Source organism: Lactuca sativa, chromosome 4 (assembly GCF_002870075.4).
Source record: "Lactuca sativa cultivar Salinas chromosome 4, Lsat_Salinas_v11, whole genome shotgun sequence".
NCBI classification, from domain to species: domain Eukaryota; kingdom Viridiplantae; phylum Streptophyta; class Magnoliopsida; order Asterales; family Asteraceae; genus Lactuca; species Lactuca sativa.
Window position 1 is genome coordinate 293,237,540 of NC_056626.2, and position 10,266 is coordinate 293,247,805.

The following is a 10,266-nucleotide window of genomic DNA, read 5'->3' on the forward strand; positions in this document are numbered from 1 at the left end:
TTAAGGTGTCTTTGATGGCCATTTTAGTGTGTTTTCAAGAAGAAGTGCTTGGTCTGCAAGCCTTATACGTGGTTGAGCTTCTAGATCCTGCATCTAGATCGTCTTGGAGAGCTTCTGGAGGTGAAATGTTTAGACCTTGCTAATCCTTTTGCTAGTTTGAGTTAGGCTTGGCTGTGAGTTCATGTTTGGTCAATGGATCCTCTTTTGTGAGTTTGAGTAACTCTAAAGGTTAGAAATGTTAGATCTGATTCCCTTTGGCATATTAGAAGCATAAAAATGATATCTTCATGGTTGTTATGGAACCTTGCATGGGTTTGAGTTCTTAAAGTAAGTCTTAGTGGACAAATAGGATGTTGGTGTAAGACCCGAAATCTTGAAGAGAAATTGTTGAGAATTAACCTATTTCAAGGTGAACTCGACGAGTTGGGGGGAACAACTCGACATGTTCAAGATGGAAGAATCGTGAGGGTTTAATGAACCAACACGACGAGTTAAGGTGTCTCAACTCGGCGAGTTGGTCGCTGGGAAGGAAACCCTAATTTCTAGGGTGTTTCACCTTATTTAAAGGCCTTAAGTTCCTTTGGTAGGCCTCCTTATCAGCCTCCATTATTATCAAAATGCTAGAACGAGTTGTAGCCTCCATTGTCAAGTTCTTGAGCCTTGGAAGGAAGTTTGGTGTCCATTTTGTGCATTGTGAAGGACTTAGAAGATATTGAAGTTTCTATGCTTGGAGGAAAGGTCTTAGATCCAGAATCATTATCCATTTTGCAAGGAGTTTGAGGTATCAAGTTCTTATCTTGACGGCCAGATGTTTAGATCTTTCTTTTTGAGTTAATTGTTATGTTTGATTCATGGTTTGGATGGATGTTGGGATTAGGACGTCACAAAGCCTTACTCTTTCAGATCTGGGGTTTTCATGGGATCTTTTGGCATAAAGGTGCCAACTTTATGGATTTAAGGGCTTCATGCATTCTTTAAGTCCCTTATTAAGCACTTTTTGTGCATTTGAGCCTCTCCTAGTCATGCATGAGCATAAAGTTGGAAACTTTACATGGTCTTCCAGCTCTAGGGTATCAGATTTGCAATTTGGGGCATTGACGTTGAGCATTAAGTGTTTAATGGTTAAGCCCTCATTCTTTTAAGTCTAGGGTTTGGGCTTGGACCCATTTTGGTGGCTCCTAAAGGTAAATTTGGAAAATTTACCCTTTTAGACCTCATATTTAGTCGAGATCAGAGTTGTGAAGCTCTTGGAGTCAATAATGTTAGCTTAATGTATTAAGATGTGGGTTTCTGGCTAATTCGGCGAGTTTATTGATACACTCGGTGAGTTGGCTTGGTTTTTCCCCAACGTTGCAGATTGATAAAGGAACACAGCGATTTGAAGGATAAAACTCGACGAGTTGGGTCAACTCAGACCGTTGACCTTGACTTTTGACATTAGTCTTTGACTAAGTTGTACTAAAGGGGTATTTGAGGTAATAAGAATTTTAATTAAGAAAATTATAGGCTTAGGATAAGACCTATATGGGATTGGGCCCAATTAGGAAACTTAGGCAATTAGTGGGACTTTGTGGATCTTTTGGGATGTGGGCCTCAATTTTGGTTCATGTTGGGTCAGGGGTAAAATCATTTTACCACAAGTAAGGATTATGGATTGTAGCTTGGAACCCAATTGCTAATTGGGTGTGTTGTTGGTATTGATAGCTCTGGGAGTCGGCAGGGCATCATCTACGGATTTCTTTCAGTGAGCTTCTGCATTCAAGGTGAGTCTCCTCACTGTCCTATGGGTCGAAGGCACCAACGCCGGCCCATTTGGTTTATGTATTGTAGGAAGACCCAAGGGTAACCCTTGTCTTTGTGATGCTTGCATGGAAGACCTAGAGGTGGCTCATGGCACTTGTCTGTAATACCTAGGGTTTTGGCCCCCGGCCTGGCAAGGAAGACCACGAAGAGGCTCGTGGCATAGTGGCAAGACTATGGATGGCACATAACACTTTTATTATTTGTGATATATGTATGATATGCATGGCTCGATGTTATGAATGTTATTTATGGCTCGATTGGTATATATGGTATGTGGTATTTGGGGAACTCACTAAGCTTCGTACTTACAGTTTGTGGTTTATGGTTTTAGGTAATTCTGGTTCAATTGGGAAGGGCCCGACTTGATCGTTGCGCATCCACACGTGTTTTCTGCAATATGTGATCTTGGGAATGAACTCTCCTTATGAAATGTTGTTTGGAAAACTTCCAGATTATTCTTCATTATGAGTGTTTGGGTGTACATGTTTTGTCTTGACCTCATGTAAAGAGAGATAAGTTGTCTAGAAAACCAGCTCTTTGTGTTTTTCTAGGATGTGGTATTGGTCAAAAAGATTATCGATGTTATGATCCATCAAATCAGAAAATGTATGTTTCTTGCAATGTCACTTTTTTGGAGCATATTCCATTATGTAGCATTTATGATTAGTCACATGATGCAACCCAAGAGGAGCTTCATACTATTGATCCGTTTAGCATTGACATTGATGATCCATCACATGTCACTGATCCACAACCTGTTGTTGATCCACCACCTGTCATTTATCCTCTGCATGCAGATCATCAAGACCCCTCTCTATCAAGGCCTTATCGTAATAAGAAGTCCGCAAAGCTTCCTGACTTTGTCTATTCCTCATACTCACCAATTTTTCCCTCCTTTATTGATAATGTACATCGTCTCTTTGACCCAACATCCTACAAAGAGGCCGTTTTTGATCCCTTTTCGGAGACCGCTATGGATGAGGAACTTGCAGCTCTTTATCAGACCCATACAAGGGATCTGGTTCCGCTTCCACCTGAAAAGCGCACGATTGGTTGTCGTTGTGTATATACAATCAAAAAACAAATATTATGGATCTGTTGAGCATTATAAAGCCAAAATTTTTGCGAAAGGGTACGCATGAAAGTATGGTATGGATTATGAAGAGACGTTTGCTCCTATTGCAAAAATGATGACTTTTCGGACCCTAATTGCAATTTCTTCCATTCACCAATGGAAGATTTATCAGATGGATTTCAAGAATGCGTTCTTGAATGGCGATCTTCATGAGGAAGTATACATGTATCCTCCCCCTAGGATTGCTCACCAACCAGGTGAAGTTTGTCGACTTCGGAGGGCACTATATGGCCTCAAACAAGCCCCTCGTGCTTGTTTTGAGAAATTTTCTATGTTGATTACTTCACTTGGTTTGTAACCAAGTAACCATCTCTTCGCCCTATTTGTTCGATGCACCGATGCAGCTCAGATTATTCTTTCCTTATATGTCGATGAAATGATTATTACTAGTGATGATCATGATGCTATAAAATCTTTAAATCGTGGTTTGGCTCACCATTTTGCTATGAAATACTTGGGTTTGCTACGTTATTTCTTGAGTATTGAAGTTGCTTAGTCTCCAAAGGGTTATCTTCATCTCAAACAAAGTATCTTTTAGATTTGTTTGAATGTGATGACTCACGGATAATTGTACAATTGATATACCCATAGAGAGTAATGCAAAGTACTCTCCAACTGATTGTGTCCCATTATCATATCGAAGCCTTTATTGTACCAATGTAGGGATTTTGGTTTACCAGACTGTCACTAGATGTGATATTTCTCGTGTAATTCATGTGGTTAGCCAGTTTGTCAATGCTCCTACTATTTTTCATTAGGGAGTTGTTCTTTATACTTTAAGATATCTATATGGTACTTAGTTCCGCACTCTTTGTTTCCATCTACATCCTCTCTTGAGTTGCGTGCCTATAGTGATGCAAATTGGGATAGTGATATTTATAATCGTAAGTCCACTATTGGGTATTGTATTTTTCTGCCACTGCGATCCAATGTACGTACCTCGCACAACCCGACGTTTCTGCTGCGGACTGAGGCTGTGACAAATTGGTATCAGTGCCACAAGTTATAGCGAACTGGTAATTCTTTAAGAACTACGACTATAACCTAGGACGTACGCTCTAAATTAGTTAAATATATTAAAAAGTATTATTATTAATTACCATACATATAGACTACATACGGGAGAGGTGACTAGTTTGAATTCTCGTTTGGGTTGCTGGATTTCACAACGGCTATAAGCTAAAATGGTTCTGCCCTCTGACATTTCACACTTGGCCGATCCTTAATTGATAGTCTTAAAGTACATAACATATAATTAACAAAATACCCTTAATCAAACAATAAGTAGATAAAGATTTATATAAACTCTAATAAATATACATACGTATCATAAAGATAATCCAATTAAATCACAACTTAAAATTTTAGGTCAAAAACGAATCCTAGGGTTAGAACAGTATTGTGTTCGTACCACAACTAGACCTAGAATGCACAAATAAGTTTTATTATGGTCGTACCGACACACTCCTAAACCTGTATGTCGTACTTGGCAATCTGAACGCTTAAGGGTTTATGGATCGATAACTTAGTTTGATTAGTTGATTTAAAAGTTAGACCAACACCTACTGCTTGAGAATTTTGGATCTGTGGCCTAAATCGACGTCTTGAGGATTGGAGATATAGGTCAATACCTATTACGTGAGGATTCAAATCTTAGTTTGGAATGGTACACCTTGAGGATATTCGTATTAAAATTATTTTTATTTGATGATTCTCATAATATTTCTCATAAACATCTTCTTGTTTGATGTCGTATGCAACATTTCAGAGTGATATGATATAGGCTTGGGTGTCGTATCCTATACCGAAAGAGGAACAGGTTGTGCCACACACGCCAGAGACAGAGAGTGACTATGATCCTACGATGCCTTTACCCCTACCCTAGTATCTGTCTTGGAGGATGATGAGCCATTTGAATAAGAGGAGGAGCTCGTTGAGGAGGATGACCAACATAATGAGGATTTTGGTGGGGAACTAAAAGATAGATCACAATAACCGGATTTGTCATCCCATGATGACCCTGCCGAGTATGTTGAGACTCAGGAGGAGGACACTACTGATTAAGATCCATCCCTATAGATTTCGACTCCACTAACCCCATCTTTTGGCCGATCGTTATGTACTCTTACTTCAGGGCCAAGGATGATATGCACTCTAATAAAATATGTCCCCATCCGTCCCGAAAAACAGAAGCCTCACTCCCATCATCCCAAAAAAGAGCAGTCTGCTTCATAGAAGCCCCCAAAAGTAGATAAAGGGATTAGGGAAGAAAGCATCGGGTTTTACCAGGTTGGAGATTCCTCACAAGCACCACTATGAGACCATATTCCAAAGGATCTTACTTATAAGGGGATTTTAGTTTTGATTCCACAGGTAGACGACATGATGACATCATACATCGCACAGATTTAGATCTGATATCATTGAGGAGGGCATAATGGAAGAACATAGAAAAACTTGGCCCCCATGCTTTCTCCCATGCTTCTACTTTTGATTAAACAAATTGGAAAATCATGTCTCTTTATGACTCTCTTAATTTCAGCAATCATGGAGAAAAGGAGAAGAAGACGTTTATATTTTTATAAACTCACAGTTTATAAGATATAAAAATTTTATTTTGCTAAAATATAAAAGGTTTACCTAGTCCAAAATGTTGTACATAACTTATTAATTCATACCATATGAATTATGTAATGTTACTTGCTAATGAACCAGCAGGCAGAGCAGGAGGGCCTTATAGACTGTCTACACTCCTTAGAGGAGGAAGTGGCCGCCATGAGACAACAAATCATTGCAGTTGAGGCTAGGGCAGCCTTAGCAGATCAGAGAGTGGAAGGGGCCACTCGTGAGATGTGTGAAATGGCTAGGCACCTTGCACGTCATTTTGGCATATGATAGACTAGGATAGCCAAGTGAGCTAGTAACTTCGCTACTCGCACTATCTCCTAGGTTTATTATGTCTTTCGTCACAACTAGTAGTAGTAAATCAAGAGAGGTACGCCCTCCAAGAACCCATGTAATCCGAATCAACTAATTGTTTTGATAGCTATATTCTATTTTGACAAACTTAACGTTCGTACAATGCCTACTACTACTTATCACCATAAGTACATTTTGAGAATGTTGTCGAAACTTTTAGGAATCATACAGAATCATGCCTTTACATGGAAGTAACCAGCCAACTGACACTGATTCTACAAATAGACACCGCCACTTTTCAAGCCGTGGTCACAGCCGTCATGGCACAACTCAATGCTAATAACACAAACAAAACTGGAATCGGTGTCAACAATTCCAATCGTAATAATAACCAAGAGCACCAACGAGTGGTTGTCTACAAGGACACCCCAACCCAAGAACATGAAACTAAAGTCCTCGAGCGGGAAATAGGGCAGCTCAACTCAAGGACCTACCAAAAGGCAACAAGTTGTAGCAGTCCATACCCCCACTGACCCTACTACCTCAAGACCGAGAAAACCATATGCTGGAAACCTCCCAAAATGCAACTAGTGTAGCTTCCATCATAATGGAGGTTTCCAGGAGTTACATTGCGATAGGTGCAACAAAAAGGGGCACATAGCCTGCCACTGTAGGACTCGGACCAAGGCATCACTCCAACCCACGATGTTGGAGTAAGTCCACTATGCCATACATGCGGTGAAACGGGACATTTCAAGAGAGATTGTACAAAAGAGAGGAATGACGGAGGAGCGGGAGGAGTTTAACAACTAGACATGATGAAATAAACAGGGAACCCTACTGGGATTTTCGGTACGTTCCCAAAAAACAAAAATTAAGCATCGAATTTTCACAAAATTTTTTGCCAATTAAAAACATAATCATAAATTGTTCCCTCATCCGCACAAATCATATCATCCATAGAAAAACTATAGATCCTTGCAGGTGAGCTATGATGGCTTAGTGTAAACACAGGGTCATATATAATTAAGATTCTACAAACTTAGAGTGAATGATTCCGCCTTAATTCATGTTCCTTATCTGGTTGTGGATTTAGGATAGGGCCACTCAGTCAACTGTCTTTTCAATCCTAGTTATATACGACTAGGTTACACCAAACTATTATAGAGAGACCTAGTAGGAATCATACTACGAAATTTCATCATTATTTATCAAAGTACTCGTACTGCTAGTACACCCTAATCCCAGTATAAAATATTTGCAGTAGTAATAACAAAGATACAAATTGAAAGCACTAAAGACGTACATATAGACAGCATAATTGTTCTAAACAATCATCCATTCCAAATTGACTTAACATTTGTTACAATAAGAATCCAACGTCCTCATTTGACATGGACTGGCTTGATCCTCGCCCCACCAATTTCATGTACTGCAAGGAGATCCTTCACCTTACCCGACCGATTAACGAAACTCTTTCAATCTATAACGACAAGCCTATGAATCATCTATTGCATCTAGACTCATAAGTACCTATATAAGAGGTACCACGCTCTTTCCTAGCCCACAATAGAATAGGAAACAAGAAGCAAAATAAATCAATGGTAACCCAAAGATTTATAACCTTTCTGAAGTATTTCCCAGAAGTTCTTTCATAAATACCACCCATGTGCCAAGTTGAGTTCGGAATCGACTCGACTCTTGGAGCCATTTCCATAGCCAAATCCCCGATGCCACTTAGCACCAACATAAATACAGAAATTGACCGGTTAATGGAACGACCTAATAGGTAAGGAAATTATCAAACCGAGACTCTAACCTCAGAGAGCACCCATCTGACTCATAAGGAGGAAAGGTGAATTGTCCATAGGACCACTGAATACTAAGAGTCAAACAAACCCATCATCAAGGACTAATATTATCCATTCTGAACTGACGATCCATTCAACCAACTTCAAAGAAACGAGCAAAAGTTCGACATACCACTAGCTCAGGGTTTCGTAGGAAGAAACTCCCAAGACGGCCTAAGACTCACAAGGCCAGCTACACCACATGCAACCTTAACACTAATGACAATAGTGTTTGTCTTAAGATCTAGAGGCACTACCTTTAGGGAGTCAAGTGCATAATCTTCCTTAGACCAATCGAGATCCTCGTGAAGATCGGTTCGGTAGCCCATAGACTTCGGTTACCACAACAACTCAGCATCATGCATCCCACATTCCACGTGTCCAACCCTAATAAGTATCTAATCACTGAAGCTCTGGTAATCCCACTCGACGAAATCCAAGTAAACAAGAACCTACACCCCAAAGAGGAACATGTGAGAATCATGGATAGGGAAACCAAAAGAGCAAAGTCAAATATCAATAATGAAGGCCCGTTGTAATGCCAAGCGGTGACTGAATTCACTTGAGAACACAAAGACCAAATGACACAGAAGTACCCACAACTTCTCCCTAGTTGTACATGTTGGATTAGGTGACTAAGACCATAACTATAACTGGTATGTACTTGACCCGATAGTAGCATGGTCCTTTTGGGTTGCCTTCACCAAAGCAATTTAATAGGATGGACTTTTGAGAAAAAGGTTATTTGTGATTTATTAATATATTATAAGTATAATATATTAATTGAGAGATCATATTATTTAATTAGTATTTGTCAAGAATTAATTTAGTGATCAAAAGAGACTGATTAAATATACAGGGACTGATTAAGTAAATCAATGGTTCGTAAGTGTGGGCCAATGATCCATGGTTGATTAGGATGGGCTAAACCAATATGATAGTCCATGGAGGTTTAACCCATGGAGCCTAAGAAATATGAAAGGTCATGGTGCATTAGGGTTTGCATGGATGAAACCCTAGCCTTTGTCACACTATAAAAGCAACCCCTAGCCCTAAAATTGGTTGTCCATTCATTCTAAGAGAGTAATAACCGACTTTGAGCTAACTAGCCTACTCTCTCAAGCCTCCTCTTGTATTTGGTGTTTGTGATACACTAGAGGCATCACACTTGAGGTGCTAAAGCTTTCTAAGGCCAAGAACTACAAAAAAAACATCAAGAGGTATTCATCTAACTTGGTTTTTATGTTGTATATCCTCTACTGTATCTAGTTAGGATGTATGCTTTGGAAAATTGAAATTGCATGTATAATTAGAGAAAACTTAGATCCAAAGCATCTAGGGTTGCATATGCACCATAGGAGTGTTATAGTGGTTAAAACTCAACAGTGGTATCAGAGCCTGGGATTGTTTTCTATTATATTTGATGCTTAGTTATTTTTCAAAGCTGAAAAAATCGACTTTCTGGCCTCTGACTGATGAACTCATCGAGTCCAATGATCTGACTCGATGAGTTCACTCACTAAAAGGGAAACTCAACGAATCACGTTCATGTACTCGTCAAGTACAGGCTTCTGTTTGCAGAAATTCGAGTTTTTGGTCACAATTGGATTAGGATCATTACCATAAACTGTTTGTATCATAAAATTGTATTTTCTTATTTGGTAATGATGATCTTCTTCCAATTAAAATACAATTGTCAAATTTTAAGATAATAAGATAATTATTTGTATTATTTGATATGAATTTCCTTGCTATATGAGTTAGATTAGATCAATGGTAAATTATATGATAATGTTGTTAGTTAAAATTGATCTAAGTTGTTCTTGAAGTGACTTTTGTAACTTGTCCTCAAGTTATATGAAAAGTCTCATTCATGAACATTAAAACTCATAAGTTTTCATAATTTATGGAAACCAAAAGTTATGAATAGTTACAAAACTTTCCCTCAAGTTTTGGAGTTTTCAAAGTCTCACTTATGAAACATTTAATTCCAAACCTTAGAATTTTAAAAGTTTAAAATTCAACCCTTATACTATTATAATATTATAAGTTTAATAATATATATATATATATATATATATATATATATATATATATATATATATATATATATATATATAAGACAAGTCATTCTTACCATTAGTAGGCCTCATTCATGAAGCCGGTCTATAAGGGGGGGATAAGGTTACTGCCTATAAAATGGTGGGTTAATGGGTGTCCACTCTCACCCATCGCTTCCTTGACTGGTGGAGGGTCGTTAGACGAACGAGTAGGATAGGACATTAATTCTCGTTATAAGTATAATGATAATTATGTAAGTAACTAAATGTTTTATTAAATTTCCAATCTTAGTTACTATAGGAAAAATGTGAAAATTGTGCTATTCCATGAAATTGCACTTTGCACCGTGCTAAGTCGTTAGTGGAGCGTGTGTGGTTAACCGACACATTAATTTGGAACTAGCAAGGGTGGCAAAGGGTAGCTTGATGTTACTCATAGATCAATGGAGTGTGTTTGGTTAACCGGCACATTGATTAGGTGATTTGTAACATTAAGAGT